The 22,202-nt window shown below is 41.8% G+C and overlaps 1 long non-coding RNA gene across 2 annotated transcripts in view; it reads left to right on the top strand.

Annotated features, from left to right (window-relative positions):
* The window catches only part of LOC116991659, a 110,918-nt gene that overhangs the window by 1,594 nt on the left and 87,122 nt on the right, over positions 1-22,202 (top strand). For both annotated transcript variants that reach the window (XR_004416860.1, XR_004416859.1), the window contains exon 2: positions 10,127-10,415. This is a non-coding gene — a long non-coding RNA (uncharacterized LOC116991659). The remainder of the gene's footprint in view (positions 1-10,126; positions 10,416-22,202) is intronic.

The following is a 22,202-nucleotide window of genomic DNA, read 5'->3' on the forward strand; positions in this document are numbered from 1 at the left end:
CGTACGCCAGCTTCGGTGGCGAAGGCAAGAGAAGGGAAAAAAATGCAATCGAGCAGCTCCCGCTCCTCCAATCTAGCGTGTGAGAAAATGTTGGGGCTAAAGTTGCCTTGGCGTGGTTATTTCAGGAGTAATGAAGCAAATGTAATTCAATAGGAAGCGCGGGATTGGTGATCAGCGAACTGCGCAAGTCGGACTCTGGAATTAATTGGGATAAAATTAACTCTCGGCAAACTTATTGTCTTAAGAAATGTTGGAAACTAAAATATATAAAGGAAAAAATTGGTGGGATTGAATATAATGACATATTATTTTGGTATTAATCTGGTTTTCATTATTTTTGATTCACATTACATACATGATTTTCCCTAAAATATAATTCGCATGATTTAAAAGTCCCTTCTATCCAATATAAGAAATAACATTGGATTTTATTTGACCTATTTACAATATTATTGGATTTTCAAGCGAATTTACATTGTTATAAAAGAAAATGTAAAGGATCTAAATCAAGGATCAATTTCGCAACGTCAGAATATATATATATATATGCATATATAATAGAGAGCGCGAGAGATACAAGATAGATAGATAGATAGATAGATAGATAGATAGATAGATAGATAGATAGATAGATAGATGATAGATAGATAGATAGATAGATAGATAGATAGATAGATAGATAGATAGATAGATAGATAGATAGATAGATAGATAGATAGATAGATAGATAGAGAGAGAAAGATGCAGATATGTATACAGATCGATAGAGATATAAACGATGTCTTGATAGATAGAGTTATAAAGAAAGATAGGTGATAGGGCGGGGGAGGGGAGAGCAAGAGAGAGAGAGAGAGAGAGAGAGAGAGAGGGGCGTGGAGGCGGAGAAAACGAGCGAGCGAGGGAGAGAGGGAGAGAGAGAGAGGTGCTGAAATGAGCAGAGACGGTGGGATGGCGGGTGATAATGAACTTGAGCTGTCGACTATCAGATTGATGGCCTCTCCTGCTGTCAAGTTCATGCGGCGGTCTCTTCCCCGCTGCTTCTGTCCGTTTGTGGACCACGGGAGGCGGCAACCTTGTGCCCTGGCAACACATCCCAGACGAGGGCGAGAGACTTTTGTCTTCCCATTCAGGCTGAGCGGGGTCTAGACCCTTCACCACATTACAAAGTACAATTAAACACAAAATACAAAGTTTAGAGGAGGGCTGGGTTTCCCCTCTCGCCATAGCTGAGATTTTATTAAACTTATTGAGTTGTAAGACCTGGGAAGTAAGACATTGTCATGAACCGAGCAATTTATGCAGTCAGGTTCACCATTCACCTGAAACATCCCGCATTTGGAACACATTTTAATCACATTTTTGCGATGAAAGATGGTGATTTGTAAGCGACGGCTTTGAAAATGAAAAAAATGCCGGTAAGGGAGGAGTGAAAATGTGAAATTGTTAAAAACAGGCAGAGAAAAACCCGATGCCATTTGTGAAAGCGGTGGAAATGTAGACCTGCCCGCGCTGTGTGAGTTGTAGCGAGCCGGTAGCTGGCTGTTGTGTAAAGAACGTTAGCTGAACTTAATTGGGGGGGGGGGGGGGGGGGGGGGGGGGGGGGGGGGGGGGGGGGGGGAGAGATTCCGGGGTGAAATGAGCTGAGAGATGTGGTGGGAACAGTTGCTGGCTGAAGGTGATGTTGAAGGAGACGGCTTTGGTGGGGGAGTCATTGGCGTAGCGTTGGGGTGGCGCTTCCAGAGCCCCCACCTCTTGGAACAAGTGGCCGTGGTTGAGATGTGTGGGTTAGTGCTGGGGCTGACGTCAGCGCGGGTCTGCGCAGGAGGAAGCTTGGAGATTGGAGAGATTTGGAGAGACGCGGCCACAGAGTCTTCAGACGCAGAGCGAGAGGCTGATCTCACGTCGGCGGGTAGGTACCGGTCAGGAGGGACGAAGCCAGCAGCTCCCCGCCGGTCTTCACCCCCCCCCCCCCCCCCCCCCCACCTCCCCATCCATCCCACTCCCCCACCGCCCACCCCTCTCCCATCGCCGGCATTCGGGATGCAGCCTCCAGGATCCTTCCAGGAGTAGGATCGGTATCTAGGGAGCGACCATTTGCCGGCGCAATGCTCGCTGCTTCGCCGCCGCCGCCGCCGACTCTCCTTCCATCTCGCCGGCTCCTCCGCGCGAAAATCCCCCATGCGCTTTCTGCCTAAAGTTTGGGGGATGAATCAGAGCCCGAGAAGGGGGAGCGACCTCGCATCACGCAGGCAGGTTTAAAGTTAGAGCCGCGACTGAACATGTGTCGGCGATCTAGGCCATGGAAGCGGCGTTAAACTTGGTGGGTATTGCATGCATGACCCATCCCGGCTCATTATTCATGGTAACTAGGCTGCCGTGAGGCACCTTTTCATTGTTTCGCTCCCATCCCTCCCTCCCCTCCCCTCCCATCCCTCCCTAACCCTCCCCTCCCTCCCCTCATCTCTGACTCGGGGGGGGGGGGGGGGGGGGGGGGGGCAAGGCCACAGTCATCAGCGCTGCTCTATTCTTCTCGGCGCTGACGCCGCAGTTCACTGCCAAGTGTATGCAGAGGATGGGAAGGTAGTGACTTTCTTCAGCTGGACCTCCTCATCCCCACCCCCTCGCTCATTCTCCACCCCCCACCCACCACTCACCAGCAGCCCCCCCCCCCCCCCCCCCCACCCCCGCCCTCCCACATAACATTATTGTGGCAATTATAAGAAACGGCCAGACCTCATGATTACAACTTATCCATCGCGCCGCTGATGCCATCCCACCTTCGGAATTCCGAAAAGGAAATTCGCATTAGCACGGCCAATGTATTCCTGGATGGCATCGGCTGAAGCCAAATAAATCTAGGTACAATTTCATTTATGTGATCGCGGGCCTTGGGGGTCATTTCGATATTGGTTTCGGTTGGATTTAAGGTTTGGAATTAAATCATGTTGGATTATTTTCACGGTGTGAGTTATATTCTGACCTTACTTGACTGAGTGTCAATGTTAGTTTGTTCTGTGTTACCCCTCCCTCTCCCCCCAGTTTGTTATATTTTAATTTCAGCTCAATTGTTTGAAGTGGTCGAACCTTTCCTTTTGCGTTTTACTTCTTTAAAAACAAAATATTGTAATTGTTGATAGAAATCAAAACGTTATATCAACTTGTCTTCGGCCTTCGTTTTTATTTCTGACACCATTTGATTTGAACGTACGGAAGAATAATTGTAGGTAATTGGAACGGAGCAGACACGTTGAGAGTTAGACACTGCTTACATTTCAGTCAGGATGGGCCGTTGGGAGTAAACTGGCTCCGTTAGTATCAGCTATAAATAATGGAGAAATGCTACATTATCACAATCCTGACTGGCACCACCATTTTTGAGCCAATTTCTGATAAGCCTTCCGTGTATGTTGTGGTCGCTTTGTGCTGGGGATGCAGGCATTACAGTAATTACAAGAGGAATATTGGAGGGCATTCAAATGCATAGGTTACTCGAGGTTTTACTAGAAATAACGTAATAATTATAAAGAAAGTACGTCAGACGTAATGTACGTACACTTGCATCCGTGTTTGTTTCACAACGTCATTATTTCATTCTGCTGTGAACTGATTATCTCTCGCTTGATGCGTTTATACATTTGAAACATTCATTGGCGAATTCATACTGTGCGTGGCTTGGAAATAGCAGGGTTTTAATGCAAACTTTTGTTGGGGGGGGGGGGGGGGCAAAAGCGAATCCTGATTTCTGCTAAGGGTTGTTGTAAATAAACCCCTCCGGGTAAAGATTTAAAAAAAAACAGATATGTGTTAAGTTGAGGTACAGTGCAATATATCTCTTTAAGCTCTCTGCCCATCCATTGCATTATGACATGGTAATGTGCAACGCGCACGCAAATCGCTCGGGAGATATTCCTCATCTTTAAACGCACCACGGAGGCCTATAATATCAACTGCTCAGGACGTATGGATTTTGTGTTAATGTAGAATGGTTAATACCCACCCAGGCTAATTGGAAATAGGGGTTTGCTTATAGGAACGGGACCATTTACAGCAAGGACTGCAATCAGCGCTCTTGGTTCAGATAACGAGAGAGGGAGAGCCTGCGTTTGCATTTATCCATCTCTAAGAATCAAGCAGCAACCACAATCTGCTTCGACACTGAAAATGATTTACATTATTTTTTCCAAAGATGGAACTGAGCAAAATCACCCCGCGCTGCGGTAGTTGGTGTCAATCTTAAGAAGATGTCAATCGTCCTGACATTTAACCCCGTAGAACGTTAATCCCTTTAACACCTGACATCGTGTAACATGACACAAGTATTCTTTATCAAACAGTTCTTTTATCGAGGGGCGGGGGCATATACTTCTACAGACCACTCCATGTGCACAGGGCATAACTATATAATATATATCTGCAACAAAATATGAATAGATGTAATAGAATATGAACACGGTTGTATTTCTCTATGTAGTCCCTCATTGGAATTGCACCTCCACGCACATATGCAACCATATATATCTGCAAAAATTATGTACCTTCCACACAGAAATACCTATACATATAACTGCAGTTTATTATGGCAAGTGTACACGCAAACACACACACACACACACAGATAAACACACACATACATTCACACACACACACACACACACACACACACACACACACACACACACACACACACACACACACACACACACACACACACACACACACACACACACAAACACACACATACACACACACACACATGTCTACACACATATACACTCACGTGAAGTTATCTGGATGCACTCACTTTGTATGGGAAATATTTTCACCCTAAATGTAAATTTAAGGGGTTATCAACATTTATCAAACAACAACTTTCTTCCATTTATGAAAAAATAAATTCCAATTCATTTAAAGGTGCCTGCCTTTTTGTAGAGTATTTAGTGACGTGATATTGTCTTTTAAATACTGTTATTAAAGGAGGACTTGCATTTATATGGCGCCTTTAATGATATCACAAACACTCCATGGCATATTGTGGCCATTGAGGTACTTTTGAAGAGTGTTCACAATGATATTGGACCCAATATTGATAATAATAAAACATCTCATTATCTGGACAATGGTGTTCTTGATTTGACAAGGAGTGGAGGGACCAGAGTTTCGTTTTTCTTAAACAAATATTGCTTAATGACTCGATTTTTCTTGGAATTAGTCCTGCAGTTGGCATGCCAGATTTGACCCACATAACAGTCGGCGTGTAGCTCTTTCGTGGTCTGAATTTCTGCTAAACCAGTTTGTGTAATGTTATTTTGACGAGAGCAACATTATAGGGGAGTTATAGCAATCCAGCATTATAGTTTTTGGCAATCCAAAACGTTGGTACAATTTCCCCATTTATTTTCTTGGTTCAGTTCGCACACGTTATATTTGGACGCTAACACATTTAAATCGTATTGGCTCTTTTTTTGACATCCGTGTAATTTTAGATTCCAAATAAAAATAAATCTATATGATATGATCAAAATTCATGTTGCAAGTTCATCATCAGACACAATGCCATTAGAGTCTTTCTGGTCGATTCCATCCAAACGCTGGTCTTCACAATTAAAATAATGTATTGAATAAGAATATTCTTTATAAGGTGAATCATAATAATTATAATGTCCTCCTGGTTCTGCTAAAACATTGCACCGAATAACATAAACAGTCAGAAAAAAATCGGCCATTTAAAGCAACAATTCGTGTATCTAACCGATTATATTTTAGAATATTTAGCACCTTACGTGGATTTCAAACATTATGAAATAATGTACTATTCTGTGTTCTTTAGCATAATAATCCAAATTTTAAAAACAATTTAGGAAAAAAATATTTTTAAAATCACAGTGGAATCTTCTAATATGGAAAAAATGAATGAACGTCAATTGTACAACATAGAGCACAAAATAAACATTTTAGGGTTAATACTTGATACTGGCAATAGCAGGGGCATTGTTTTCTGTTTGCTGGATATTACACGTTATACACTGCAGTTGTAAGCATTGCGGACATTTGATTCATGCAGCGCCCTATTTGATTTTGCAAAAACACATCATCATTGTTCGTTTGTATTTTACTTTAGAGGGAACTTCAATATGAATCTTGTTTCAAACGCTGCCCTGTTCGAAACCTCTGGTTGGTTGAGATGTACGAATTGTTTTTGGAGCTGTTAACTTTGAATGCATTAATTGTTTAACTTGAAGTATCGTAGTTTAGGCAATTTAGATTTTTTTCACTTGGGTGGAACAAAGTTGTTTACACGACAGTTTCGATATTTTAGGGGGGAAATGTAGCGACAGTGACTGCCTGATTGATAGCTATCAAATCACCCGATGTAATTTGGTCAGGTATTGAAATTGCAAAGTTTCTATGTGGTTAGTTACCAATTCCAGTGGGGAGTCAATTAAATAAACCCACAATTTTAAGAATTTAAATTATTGGTCTGCTTCAGAAATACTGAAAAATAAATCACTGTGTTTTTAAAATGTAAATAAAGAGGTCAGGCTGTATTCAATCTAGACAGAAATGACCCCACGACCATGGGGTTAGAATACACAGGAGGCATCTTTACTGGGATATTCACCTATAGACATAGGGATATTCACCTATAGACAGAGGATCCTTGCCTCGACCTAAGGCAACTGCATCAAAAAGTTCCTGATGTTTCGGCACAAACCATTTCCACCTAACCCTATCAATAAAACAAATTCAAATCGGACAGGTCTGTTTTGTTGAACCCAGCCTTGCGAAAAAGGCAAACTATTTCGGATTTAGACATCGATGGGACAAATCAGTATAATCGGATTTGAACAGTGGGCGTCATGCACAGAATATATTAAAATAGCTTTAGTAATTGTGGCAACCAGATGGAGTCTTTTCAAAAGATAGCCCAGAATCATTTTATACAGATTTTTTCTTTCCTATAAAATGACCATCAAATATTGTTATTTTGAGATAATTCGTATATATTTCGTGGGATAAATTAAACGGATAATATTGAGTCAAGGAGGGTATCACTCACACCAGGGAGTTTGTCTTTACGTTTAAGCACTTGTTTTCGAAATCCTTAGACTCAAAACAGAAAACTTATTTTTGCAATAGTCCTCAAAATCCTGATTTGAAGGCAGGAGTAGAAAATAAAATGTTGGGTTGTATGATGGAATAATGGATAAAGTGCTCAAAGACCTTGTGCCTTGTAGGGCCTGTAGTGTGCTGGAGGTGTGGTGGGGCGAGGACTACTCGATGTTGCTATCTCTCTTCCTCCAAATTAAATTGAGTGCAAACAAATCATTTAGCTGCACTAAATTTAAAATGCATTAATTATTTTAATTCCCATTGTGAATGTTGTGGCATTTCCATGATTTGAGTTAAAACGAAGGCACGCGAAAGCGTGATGGAGCGCAGGAGTGACGGAAAATGTATCTATGTTTACATCTGGGTGCGTGTATATATTTTTCTAACCGTAGGATTTCCTATTATAAAGGAATCTAGAATCCCAATCACCAAATTAAACCGAGGCGTTAATTAAATTAAATCAGATGCTCAAATGTGCTAAATAGCGATTTAGAACAATGCTGGCAAATGAAAGAGTATCTTTCACTCGTTTCCCTGTACATTAAAACACAAAAGACGCTTTGTCTGCCCAACTAGTTCATTGGATATCAATGCAACGTGTACATACATATCTTGTGGAAAAATTCCTATTGAAAATATAGTTACTTATGTATTGATGTTGACAATCGATCAAATATTATGTTTCAGAAGTTAAATCTGTGTGTGCATATATAAAAATGAAACTGTTATTGTATATATCTATATATATATAAAACATAATATATATTATATGAAAAATGAAATGTACAATAGCTGTTTCATTTTTATATGTGCACACACAGATGTAACTTTTGGAATATAATACCATATATATATAATACTATATATATATATCAAAAGCTAATATCAAAGATCCATTTTTGATTTCGAAGTAGCAATTTGATTATCGCCATTCTACACACGCTGCAGAATTACAGAAACCCCTCCTACTTTTCTAATGTTGCCTTAGTACTGGATCTTAAAGTCTTCAAGAACGAGAGATAGAGTCAAGAAAGGCTATGACGCAAACTGGATGGTAATTGCTATTAATCCCTCGCCTGTATTTACACGATTTGACGTTTTGGTGTCGTCAAGACTTGAAATAAAACAAAAATTAAGCGATATTAATCACTCTTTCACTAATCCTGGGTTAAACCCCAACCATCTAATATTGGGCAACATATTGTTAACACGTGAATGTATTTATCTTCTGTAACTAAAATCCTGTACATTTGTGGCCTTAATTTTCGAATTATTATTCCATCAGTAAAAATTCCCGCTTCCATCTCCATACGTCATTTTAACTTCAAAACAGCGCGCAAGAATACCTAATTCTCACGTGAATTAATTATGAAACAAAAACATCTGAATCAGATCTGTCTGAATGCGGAAAATAAAAATGTATGTTTCACACTATATTGTGCAGTTTTGGTGCAATATTCCCATGTTGGTGATAGTTTCCGTATGATGATTGAAACCAGGGATTGTTGGCATAGGCAGTAAATACAGGATAAACCGGGGACTGTGTGTTTGGCTTTTATTTTAACCAAAATGTCATACAGCTTATTATTATTATTATTAAGATGAAACCTAGGAATACGCAAATGAGGTGTAATTAAAGGCATTCGATTTTGTTTCCGTTTCCCTCTTAAATTGTGGCGGATGTTGAACAAACAAACCGGGTTCACTTTGTGAAAGAAATCTACGCTAATTGCCCGGTTTGAAAACGAGTGCCTAGTACATGGATTTAGACTGTAGTTTGACGATTTTTATTTTTGAGTAAGCTTTTTTTTTTACAGGCGAACTCTGGGGTTTCCGCAGGGAATTCAAGCCTGCTGCTCAATAATTGCAAACCGTGTATAACGAGCATGTTCATTTCTCCAGTAAAGTCCATTCGCAAACCCCATCCTGACATTTCGTGCCGCCATAGCGGGAAGCAATGAAATAAACGGCGGAGATTCGCAGGGAACTTTCATTGTATGGATTATGAAATGTGCGAATAAGTCGATTTTGCAGCAATTAAATAAAAATGGGGAAAAATACAACAATGCAGCTTGATTATAATTCAGCAGCAGTTTGAACCCCAAACCGAAATAATTCACCTACTTCAATACTCAGTGGGACAAGTAACATTATTCGGAGTCAGATGCGCTAAATATTTTTTTTTGGACGGGTCAGCTAATAAATAGTGAAAAAAATGATTGTGTCAATGGCTGGGTTTGAGAAAGGACTTCATTTAATATTTAATGGAGGTTTGGGTTTAATTTGAAATCTCCCACCTCTGGCCCCCGACTCACGATTGGCTTGGAACATATTCCTGATATTGCAAATTGTGGATTTCCTCACTTGTCCCGTTTTGCTCCATTTGGGAGAATCATTTTACTCGGATATCCCTTTCGCTCAGAGAGTTAAGACACTGAATGGTGACAGATGCAATCTGAATAAAGAGGTGATTTCTGAAACCGAAAAGGCGGGAATTTCTCGTGATTTGAATAAAGCCGGTAGAAAGCAGGGATAGGCTGCCGATGTGGTTTCGTCAGCAACGAAAGACCAATTAGCATGTGAATAGCAGTGGATCCTGTGCGTGGGTGTGTGTCTGTCAGTGTGTGTGTGGCTGTGTGGCTGTTTGTCTGTGTGTCTGTGTGTGTGTGTGTGTGTATTTCTCTGTGTGTGTGTGTTTGTGTTCATATGACAGTGTTTGTGTCTCTGTGTGTATGTGAGCGAGAACGAGAGAGAGAGAGAGAGAGAGAGAGAGAGAGAGAGAGAGAGAGAGAGAGAGAGAGAGAGAGAGAGAGAGAGAGAGAGAGAGAGAGAGAGAGAGAGAGAGAGAAAGAGAGCGTTCAATCTTGGTTGTGGGAGAGTCAGGGCAGATCAGGAATTGAATGCAAACATGCTCAGCGAGTCCCGCTCAGAACCTGCAGACATGCTGGCAAAGGGAATTTGCGAGGAGCCGCCACTAGCTCGCTGCTGATATTTTCTCTTCCTTATTTGATGACAGATGGGGGAAAGGAGAGAGAAAAAAAACAACACACATCTTCTTGACCTCTCTCGCACCGCCCGAGACGCAGGGCGGAAGTTGGCCTCTGTCTTTGGTTATCTAGCTGTATGAGTATAACTGATCTATCATAAAGCTAGATAACCGAAAGTAGAATCCACTTCCACAGCTTCGGGGAGAGGAAGAGCGGTCACACGGCGAGCAGAAACGCCAAGAATCAGAAAAGAAAACTCGCGGTCACAGTCATCAGATCGACTGGAGACAATACGACCACCACAGGCCGCGAAACGACGTGAGTAATGTCCCTTTCTATCAAATGAACAAATCTTCCTTTAAAAGTCCCTCCATTCCGGGGACATTGTTGATTTTTTGTTACGCTAATTATCATGCGACTTGAACTCATTTTTGAAGCGGAACAGATAGACAGCAGGGACAGCAGAATAAAATGTTGAAACGCTTTTCTCCCCTTTTATCTCATTACATCAAGAGAGCACGCTGCCTAGACGTCTTAAAATCTGTTGTGCAAATCTCAGGGCTGTGGGCGATGGTTTAACGCGAGGTACAGCCATTTGCCTTAAATAGATTAAACATTCCTTTATTAGATTACACTCACAAACCCAACCGGCGCGGAATGTGCAGGCTGATTAGCATTCCAGACTTTGAGATTGGGCTTTAGTCTGGCCCCTTTAAGAGGTCAAGTTCTCGATAATTTGGTCACTTTTCAGGCAGCGCCGGCAGCTGCCGACGGTCGGTCTCTAGGTATCTAGGAACGGTGAAGTGGAGCAGAAATAACAACAACTTTCTTCGCCTTCTTTATTTTGTCGTGAAAAGAGGCGGGGGCTGTCAAGGGGGCTTTGGTTCCCATTTCCAAACGCAGGGAGACCACATCGGGAGCTCTCCATTCAAACGGCACAGTGACATGGTCCTGAATTCTAATGAGGTGTCCACTTTGCGACAAGTCCTCGCTGTCTCACTTTCGCCTTATTCCCCCCCCCCCCCCCGTCCCATTACAGAAAAACAGATTGGCATTTTGAACTAACACACACTGCATACAAACACATCTGATAATTTCCCATTCTTACTTTAAATTAAAATGGTTAATGTTTATAAATTATTTTTTTAAATCTAAATATAAACCCCTTCTTGGATTATAACGCCAGCCATACGATCTTAAAAATTATAAATTATTGTAAATAAAAATATAATAAAAATAAAAATGTACTCAGTGAAATACCAAGAGTGGGTCCAAAGCACTTCCCCCCCCTTAAAAATTAAATACCACCATGTCGTGACATTATTTCAAGGTGTTTTAATGAAGAGATAATATAAGGGTTTCGGCCCGAAACGTTGCCTATTTCCTTCGCTCCATAGATGCTGCTGCAGCCGCTGAGTTTCTCCAGCATTTTTGTGTACCTAATATAAACCAGAGTCAAAATGGGAATAAATTTGCCACCAAGTTAAATTTTACGGAGATTTGACGTTGTGGAAATGTGTAGTTGTTCACAGGGTGGTGTGAAGCGCCTTTACATCGAGCATTTTGCCCCGGAGGTTGAACCTCAATCTTGACACAAGGCGAGACTCTGGGCCCATTTGCCCCGGTGTTGGCGAGACACCGAGATGTCACCCACTCAACTCAGTCATCACCCAACCATTCCACCTCCGCTGGTCGAAACAAAAATGACTTTAACTCTTGCTAATTTTCACTCTATGCTCGCCTGATGGTATCACCCCCTGTTTTTTTCCCCGGATAACACTAATTACATGTTAACAATTTAAATTTCCAGTTTCCATGTGTACTTATAAATAAACAGACCAATATGAGGCACAATGGCAATAGCCAGAAGCACGCACGTCACATTTATACTTCTGAACATTTCTCAGGAGGGGGGAAACGAGTCTCTCCGCTGTGGGACGAGGGACCCTGATAAAGGTTTCACATGGGTCAATGCATGAAAGCGCACTAAATATTCATTTGGTTTCCAACCTCGATCAGGACTCACCGCTCCTCTCAAACACCCCCCCCCCCCCCCCCCCCCCCAGATTCAACGATCTATAAGTCTTCCCATCCATTTATTCCCACGTTGTTGGATAGGTATAGAGGGTTTTTTTTAGGATGACTTTGAGGCAAGGACGTTAGTTGTATGACCAGCATTCCCAGGAACACCGCCCCGACACACCTTGAAACTATATCGCACAGGTTGGTAGTGTGTGTGTTCATCCGCCTGGGGAGATGCCGAGAGCGCTTTTACGATTTTCTCTTCAAAGGACAGCTATTTATTTCCAGGCAGGGATATGTTTCATTACTCGGATGTGTAGGAAGCAACTGTAGATGCAGATGCTGGTTTACACCGAAGATAGACACAACATGCTGGAGTAACTCAGGGGGACAGGCAGCATCTCTGGAGAGAAGGAACGGGGTCGAGAAGAAGGGTCTCGACCCGAAACGTCACCCACTCCTCTCATGAGATGCTGGCTGACCCGCTGAGTTTACTCCAGCATTTTGTATCCATGTTTGATTATACGGGTAGCGTGTACGCTTAAAATGACCGAGATATGTCCATAATGGCATCTGGTTGTCGGACTTACTGAAGATTTGACCATGTCCGCCCTCATGAAATGTTGTTACTCTAACATACAATTGACACTGGGCCTGGAACGAAATTGCGTTTGAAATCAACATTTTCAAAATCTAATGGTGAATTTGGGTTAATGTTTGGGACATGAAACGGGGATTAGAGTTAGATTTAGCTCTTAGGGCTAAGGGAATCAAGGGACATGGGGGAAAAGCCGGAACGGGGTACTGATTTTGGATGAACAGCCATGATCATATTGAATGGCGGTGCTGGCTCGAAGGGCCGAATGGCCTACTCCTGCACCTATTTTCCATGTTTCTGTTATTCTCTCGGTTACGTTTGAACTTGAACGTAGATGGAGTTTATGCACAGAATTGGATGTTCCTTTGAGTATCGGGTGAAACAATGAGTCACGTTAGGCTTGCGCCGAGAGTGCTTATTCACCAAGGATCGACCTGCCCTGTACTAGATTGGATTCCATTTATATAGGGGTAAAGGTGACATTTTAGCAGAGGGTTATGTGTCAGTACAACTCGGCTCTGTGTGGAGTTGCGTATTCTCGACTTTATTTCATGTTTTCATTGTAAATTTATGATCAGTTCCGTCCTCCACGAACCTCCCTCCAGTTTCGCGTGGATATCACTATTGAAACTTGGATGTCGAATGTTTCAGATGTTGACAAAACTCTTGCATTAAACATGTTAGACATTGCCTGGCATATTTTCTTTTACAGTACAGTAATAACTCTGCAATAAAGCCGAAAATGCTTTATTGGGGGTGGGGGGCTGTTGGGACTAGAAGGTGTATCCATTGTATGGCACTGCACCATACAGACTGGGGGGGTCTAGTGCTGAAATGAAAGCAAAGCAAGCTAGAAATGCTCAGCAGTTCAGTTTGTATTTTTAGTCAGAGAAGCAAAGCTAACTCTTCAGGTCTTATGGCATTTCATCAGATAAACCACCTGAACTAACTAATAGTCATCGAGTCTTACAGCATGGAAACAGGCCCTTCTGTGCAACTTGCCCATCTCCACAAGCCCCAACTGCCTGCATTTGCTCCATAGCCCTCTAAATTTGTCCTATCCATGTAAATGTTTCTTAAACATTGCAATAGTACCTGCACCAATTGCATCCTCCGGCAGCTCATTCCATACACTCACCATCCTTTGTGTGAAAAAGCTGCCCCTCGGGTTCTTATTAAACCCCTCACCTTAAACCTATGTCCTCCGGTTCTTGAATCTGAATGTGGAATGTTGTAACTGGTTTTATAAAGATCCTACTCATAGGGGGCAGCATTATAGTCAGATGAGGAAGGAGATGTTTTACAGCAGGCCTAACACTTTAAATAAAGGAGGAAAGAAATGAACCAACATTAAAAAAATAGTACTGAAGGGAATCGTGAAGTTAGAGTCATAGATTCATACAGCATAACTTGACAACGTGACCAAAATGCCCCATCTAAGCTAGTCCCATTTGCCCATGTTTGGCCCATATCCCTCTAAACCTTTCCAATCCATGTATCTGCCCAAGTTTCCTTTAAATACCATTACAGTCCATGCCTCAAATCTTCTGGTAGCTCATTCCATATACCCACCACCATCTGAGTGAGAATATTGCCCCTCAGTTTCCTATTAAATTTTAACCTTAACCTACTTCTCGATTCCCCTGAAGTTGGATTTAAACAACATTTAAAGGTACAATAGTCATGGTGTCTCACTCCATCCTGACTCTCAGTCTGAAGAAATCCGAACGTCACCTAGTCCTTTTCTCCAGAGATGCTGCCTGACCCGCCGTGTCACTCCAGCATTTTGTGTCTATCTTCGGTGCATCTGCAGTTCCTTCCTCTATAATATTCATAGTAGACTGTTTGATCTGATAAGGGAAACACTGAGTTATAATATTTTAAATGAGGTGTACCAACCAAGATGGTTCCCTTCCTTTCATTGTTGGCAGAGCTGCAGGCATTGCATGTGTCCACAGTTTTTCCACTTCACTCTTTATCTGCTGCTGTGCTTTTAGTCAAATAAGCAATTTCTAGAAATGTATTTTTTGCTGTGAGTAGGGTGTTTTTAGTCCAAGTACTACTTGAAATGAATTGCTGGAACAAAAGATGGATTCGCTGATGGTGGTTGGATTTTTGGGAAGATGGAGGGTTCTGAGATTGTACAAGATGCCTTCAAAATGGTGCTGAAATATAAAAATGGTTCAGTTAATTTAAACTAAATGTGATTACACTGAACTGCTGTCATCATTGCACAGGTATAACATTGTCTACTCTCTCTCTCTGCCTGTCTGCAGAGTTTTACTTCTTAATTTTGCTTTATAATAAGTAGAAAATGCTTTGATTTTATTTACTCAACTGAATTCCAATTATTTCCATTTTATAAAAGGGTTTATTTTGTTAACGTTGCCAATGAATATATGTAAAAAGTATTCAATACTTCAACTGGCTTTTGACATAAGATAGCACTGCTCAGATTAAAACATGATGTGATGTATAACCATGATAGAAGGGATCTTCGAACAACAAAGAAGACTGAAAAAATTTGCAGATTGTGTAGTGTCTGTGGGGTCATCAGTAAGTTATCAGTTAGAGTGTCAAAGTTTATGGGGTGAAGGCAGGAGAATGGGGTTGAGAGGGAAAGATAGTTCGGTTAATAAGTTCATAAGATATAGGCGCAGAATTAGGTTATTCGGCCCATCAAGTTTACTCCGCCATTCAATTATGGCTGATATATCTTTCCGTCTCAACCCCATTCTCCTGCCTTCTCCCCATAATGCATGACACCCATACCAATCAAGAATCTATCAATCTCTGCCTAAACAATATTCATTGACTTGGCCTCCACAGCCTCCAGTGGCAATAAATTCCATATATTCACCACCTTCTGACTAAAGACATTCCTCCTCATCTCCTTCCGAAAGGCTCACCCTTTTATCCTGAGGCCATGGCCTCCGGTCCTGGACTCTCCCTCTAGTGGAAACATCCTCTCCACGTCCACTCTATACAATTCTGCCATGACTGAATGCTGGCGTAGTCTCAAAGGGTGGAATGACCTACCTCTTCTCCTCTGACATGAACTTATCCCAGGTCCATAACTTTACATCAAAGCACTTTAATCTTTTCACTTGGTCTGTAATGGTCAGTGTTGACAATATATTTGTCATCAAAATGCATCTTAGATAATGTAAGAGAAAAACTAATTGAAACAGGAGTTGGCCAGTTCACTTTTTTAGTCCACTTAGGGATTTTCCAAGATCTTAGTTAAAACTACACCTGAATCTACTTCCATCTTGATCAACAAATTCATTGATTCACTGGTGTCCAAAAATCCATTTGATAATATTTTGAATATACTTATTAAATGGGCATCCACATCACCAAGGTTAGAGAATTCCAAACATAAAGATTATTGTCTATTTTTGCATCCTTAAATCATTTTCTTTTATATTTCACTATTTTCTGCCATGACTGACACTTTGTGCTTCATGACCGTATGTTGTTCTCTTATCAATGAGTTGAATTAATTCACTTGATGGAAATTAATCTACGGGATAGAGAAAAAATGTAACCATCGTAAACAAGGTAATAGCTCTTCATATTAGCTCCAAACATTGAACATACAAAGGTATTGCAATTGGCAATGTTTGGGGTCCCAGTGAATATGTGTATGCATTGGGAGAAGCAATACAAACTCTCTAGCACTTAACTTATGCTAATTCATTTATCCTTTATATTGGGAGTGTTGTCACCAAAGGGCTCCAAGAATGGAGATCCTACCTGACCTATACCTTGTCTTTTGCCCTTTCCAAAGTGGGATTGAAACTAATTGTTATATTATGGTTTCTACCCAGCTAAGATCATCTCCCTCATAGTAGAGGAAGGAACTGCAGATGCTGGTTAGACACAAAATGCTGCAGTAACTCAGCGGGACAGGAAACATCTTTGTGGAGGAGGAATAGGTGACGTTTCAGATCGAGACCCTTCTTCACACTGCTCAGTCCGAAGAAGAGTCTCGACCTGAAACATCACCCATTCCTTTTCTCCAGAGCTGTTACCTGTCCCGCTGAGTTACTCCAGCATTTTGTGTCTATCTTCCCTCAGTGTAGACCTGGATGGAATCAAATACTTCTGTTGTTAGCGATTAGTTAACACACTATCTAGATCCATTGTCCAATATAACACCCATGCTGCTTTCATTTCTGGCCTGTAAAAAACATATATATTAGAATGCTGCATTCTATTTTGAAATATTGCACTGTCCCTTTGCCATTTCCCCAGGGAAATATTGTGTTGAAATTAGTGAGTCATCCTCACCTCTGAGGACATGTTGAATGATACTGTTCCTCTTTGAGATTCAGATGAGCTGAATCAATTCACATGTTGGAAATTACTCCGAGATATAGAGGAACAATTTAACCACCGTAAACAAAGTAATAAGCCTTCATCTTAGAGCATAGATAATTACAGCACAGTTACAGGCCCTTCAGCCCACAGTTCATGCCGAATATGATGGCAAATTAAGCCAATCGCCTGCAGGTGATGCTCCACCCTCCATTCCCCATATATCCATGAGCATATCTGAAAGATAAGAAGAAGGGACTCGACCCGAAACGTCACCCATTCCTTCTCTCCAGAGATGCTGCCTGAGGTACTGGGTTACTCCAGCTTTTTGTGTCTATCTTCAGTTTAAACCAGCATCTGCAGTTCCTACACCATGTATATCTAAAAGCCTCTTAAATGTCCACTATCGTATCAGCCAATTGGGACAGTGTAAGGGGCAATATTGTCAATGAAGTTCAGCAAACAACAACAAAAAAAACAAGCAAAATATCTCCCCTTTATATGTTTCTTGTGGGCTGTCTTGCTTTGTGATGCTGTGGCAAGCGGAATACTAATGGGACAATTGGCGAGGGGACTGAATCCTGGGAGATGGGGATATGCACATTCCAAATACATTTGGGATGGTGTGAATTCCAGCACCAAGTCTGAACATGTCCTGGATTCACTTAGCTTGGTGTGGCTGGATTAATTAATTTTCCATGTTATATGTGGATGAGCATTGAGCAGACGAGCTAGGATAGGGCTTGTGGAGCGGTGTGTGGACACTGACGTTTATTGTTCTCCCAGCTGATCTCAATTCCGACAAAGGGCTTTGGGGAAAACAAAGGGTTTGAAGAGATTCCTGCAAATTTAGAATTGTTGATATCTGTAGCCTCGCACAATATTGACAAGCTGACTCTTGCTGCGGTTTGCCATGTAAATCTGAAAGTTGTGTCCAAATTCCATTCATGGACATAACTACACAACCAAGCTTGATACCCAAGTCATCTACTAAAGTAGTGCTACAGTGGGAGTGATTTCTTTCCATTTAAGATTAACAGAATCAAAGGGCCTATGTTTCTCTGGGTGCTCTGGTTTTCTCCCACACTCTATCACAGTGGCACAGGTGATAGGCCCTCTGCCTCCCAGTGACAGTCCCAGGTTCAATTCTGACCCCAGTGCTTGCGTGGGTTTCCTCCGGATGCTCCAGTTTCCTCCCACGTCCTAAAGGTGTGGGGGCTTGGCATTTGTAAATTTCCCCTAATGTGCAGGGAATGGATTAGAAAGTGGGGTGAAATGGTACAAGTGGGGACGGGTGATTAATGGACTTGGGCCAAAGGGTCTGTTTGCATGCTGGATCTTTAATCAGTGTTCATTCTTGGAAGGAGAGTAGGGAGTTCTTCCGTTATCATGGTTAACATTCATCTCTCTATCAACATCAAAATGTTTGTTCAAATAGCTTAAACAGCTAATCTCCAAGTGGGTGGCACGGGCGCAGCGTTAGAGTTGCTGCCGTACAGCGTCAGTTACCCGGGTTCGATCCTGACTACGAGTGCTGTCAGTATGGTGTTTGTACGTTCCCCCCGTCACCTCAATACGTTTTCTCTGGGTGCTCTGGTTTTCTCCCACACTCCAAAGACTGACAGGTTTGTAGGTTAATTAGCTCGGTATAATTGTAAATTGTCCCTTGTGTGTGTAGGATAGTGTTCGTGTGGTGGATAGCTGGTCAGCACGGACTCGGTGAGCTGAAGGGCCGATTTCTGTACTATATCGTTAAACTAAACTAAAGCATGTTGTTTATTGCGTGTGAAGTCATTTGAAATTATTCCCACAGATATTGAGTTATGCCATATAAATATTAGTTCTCTTTCACATGAAAGCTTGTGTCTTTAAGAGCCCTGAACTAGAAAGAATACCAATTAGAAAAGAGAACCACAAGCTATCAGTACCATGAGTATCCATTGGATCCATTCCATTCTGATGGAATAGATCATTGGATCTGAAGTTGGGTAGTAATGAATGCATTCCCAATACAAAGTACTGGAGTATCTCAGCGGTTCAGGCAGCATCTCTTGAGAACATGGATGGGTGACGTTGCAGGTCGGGACCCTTCTTCAGACCCAAAACCTCACCCGTCTATGAACTTCAGAGATGCTGCTTGGCTTGCTGAGTTACTCCAGCACTTTGTGTCTTTTTTATTGAACCAACATCTGCAGTTCCATGTTTCTACATTCCTAATACAATTGTGTGTCATTGCTGGTTCATCTGATTGTCTGATAGAGTTCTCATTTATTTGAACATGTTAACTCACATTTAAACATCAAAGTTACCACGGGTTCTATGGAACTTTTATTTATATTTCAATCAGCTTCACACCAGCAATTAATGTCCTCCTTTCGCAGTGGTGTATGCCACCTATTCTAATTGTTAGCATGGGATTGACACTAGTAATGCCAGAAGATTAGTGTCATTACAGTCATTGTTCCCAAAATATAGCTGTCATTTTTCTTGTTGGAAGAGTTCTGGTCGGGCATGTTTGGGGTTCAGGTTTGCAGCATTTGGGAAGTACAAATAATAGTCTTTGTTCTCCCTGCCAGCAGCTATTGAATGCTACAAGAACAATGTAGGATTTTTAGCTCAGGGACACAAGGAACTGCAGGTGCTGGTTTGCAACAAAAAACAAAACAAAAAAAAACACCGAAAGTGCTGGAGTAACTCAGCGGGTCAGGCAACATGGATAGGTGACATCTTTGGGTCGGGACTTTCTTCAGACAGGCTTTTTAGTTTGTCCAGCATGTTCTGCTATTCAGTGAGAATAAATTTGGCTGGTCTGTGATCTTACTCCATGTACCTAATTATTCTCAATTTTGCTTCACACACCTTCGATTATTAAAACTCTTAACTTAGATTTAATATTAGCCAGGCACTTAATAGTAATTCCATTTGCAGAATACAAGATCTGGGATTCTATCATTCTCTGCCTGCAGATTAATTTAATAGAGAAGGAGTCCTGGAGAGAAGGAATCCCGTGGAGTAATTTTTCAATCTATATACTACCCTATTTTCAAGCCCCATTAATGTTGGTAGGCATCTTTCTTGTTGAGCTGAGAGTCAATGGTAAATTGGCATCTTGGCACAGCAATGGTGGTGCTCCTGCCTGAAGTATTTCACAATGTCCAGTGCAGTGGTCAACGGGTCTGTTGTTTAAATGCGATGTTAATCTAAGGTCATGTATACCTCTACGAAGGTTTGCTAAATGTCCATTTAGTTATTCAATAAAACATTGGCCAGTTGACTTGTTAGTATTTGTCGGACCTAATGTTCAATTGAACTGCAACATTTGTGGAGATAGCTACAGTGATTGTGCTGCACAGGTGAATCAGTAATTAACAGCCCTTTGCTATTAAAAAAATAATAGAAGTGCCTTCCTTTCTTTTCATTTTCGGATATCCCTCACCTCTATTCCTTTTCTCTCTTTCCCTGATTATCGATGCTGGATATCCGAAATCCCAGAAATATTCACAGGTTAAATAGCATCTGTGGAGAGAGAATCCATAATGATAAGATCTTCACCCTTTCATTTCACACTTCACCCTTTAATCAGAAACTTTACCTGTTCGGTACGAAGCTGATGGTTTTAATTAACTTGCATGTTAAAAAATCCTATTATCTGTTGATTACTGTGTTTGCAAACCTGGTGTGCTGCAGCAAGTAATGCCCCTGTCCCACTTAGGGAACCTGAACGGAAACCTCTGGAGACTTTGCGCCCCACCCAAGGTTTCCCTGCAGTTCCCGGAGGTTCCCGGAGGTTTTTGTCAGTCTCCCTACCAGCTTCCACTACCTGCAACCTCCGGCAACCACCTGCAACCTCCGGGAACCGCACGGAAACCTTGGGTGGGGCGCAAAGTCTCCAGAGGTTGCCGTTCAGGTTTCCTAAGTGGGACGGGCATAAGAATGTCATTGTTCTGTTTTGGAACATATGACAATTAAACACTCTTGACTCTCTTGAACGGCAAACAAAATCTAAGACAGTGTAAAATGCATTGTCAATCTATTTGTAGCAGTTCAAAGTTACCCTGTTGTCTTACTATCCCTCTTTTTACTGTTCTTCCTTAATTTCTTCCTTTATTTTTCTGTCACGCCACCCCTAGATCTTTTCCTACTCTAATACAATGATGAAACACATTGTTGAGAAAGAACTGCAGATGCTGGAAAAATCGAAGGCAGACAAAAATGCTGGAGAAACTCATCAGGTGAGGCAGCGTCTATGGAACGAAGGAATAGGTGACGTTTCGGATCGAGACCCGAAACGTCACCTATTCCTTCGCTCCATAGACGCTGCCTCACCCGATGAGTTTCTCCAGCATTTTTGTCTACATATGAAACACATGGCGATCATTTCTACGTTGAGTGCTTCTGGCAAGATCCCCTTAAATTCAGGAAATCAATTCACATTCTGGCTCCCCCCAGCACTCAGCTAAAGATTAACAACTGAGCACGATGTCCATCTTGCTGCAACATATTCTTTCTCCAGACCTTAAACCTGACTTTCCTCAGCCTTCTATAATCTTAAGGCTCATGTCAATGAATTGCACCCTGGCTTGTTGCCATTGTGAACTGACTGTGGACCACCTGTGATCCTCGGGTTGGAGTCGAAATCTAATGTCCCCATCTAAAATCTAAATCTAAAATAAATGTCCCCATTTCCCAGTTGGAACGTTCCAGGGGAAGCTACACAATCCCAGGAATTGTACATCTGTGGGATATTGAAGGTGGTGAAGAAATATTTATGGTGAAGGAATAACTTCATGGAAGCCACAATAGGAACCTGAGGGGCAACTTTTTCACACATATAAGGAACAAGCTGCCGGAGTAAGTAGTTGAGGCGGGTACTATAACTATATTTCAGACATTTGCACAGGTACATGGATAGGAAAGGTTTAGAGGGATATGGGACAAATGTGAGCAGAGCTTAGATGGGGCATCTTTGTTGCCATGGGTAAGTTGGGCGGAAAGGCCTGTTTCCATGCTGTACGTGTAAGAAGGAACGCTGATGATGGTTTAAACCGAAGATGGACACAAAAAGCTGGAGTAACTCAGCAGGACAGGTAGCATCTCTGGAGAGAAGGAATGGGCGACGTTTCAGATCGAGACCCTTCTTCTGAAGATATGCATCAGAAATA

The sequence above is a fragment of the Amblyraja radiata genome, chromosome 34 (assembly GCF_010909765.2).
Source record: "Amblyraja radiata isolate CabotCenter1 chromosome 34, sAmbRad1.1.pri, whole genome shotgun sequence".
NCBI classification, from domain to species: domain Eukaryota; kingdom Metazoa; phylum Chordata; class Chondrichthyes; order Rajiformes; family Rajidae; genus Amblyraja; species Amblyraja radiata.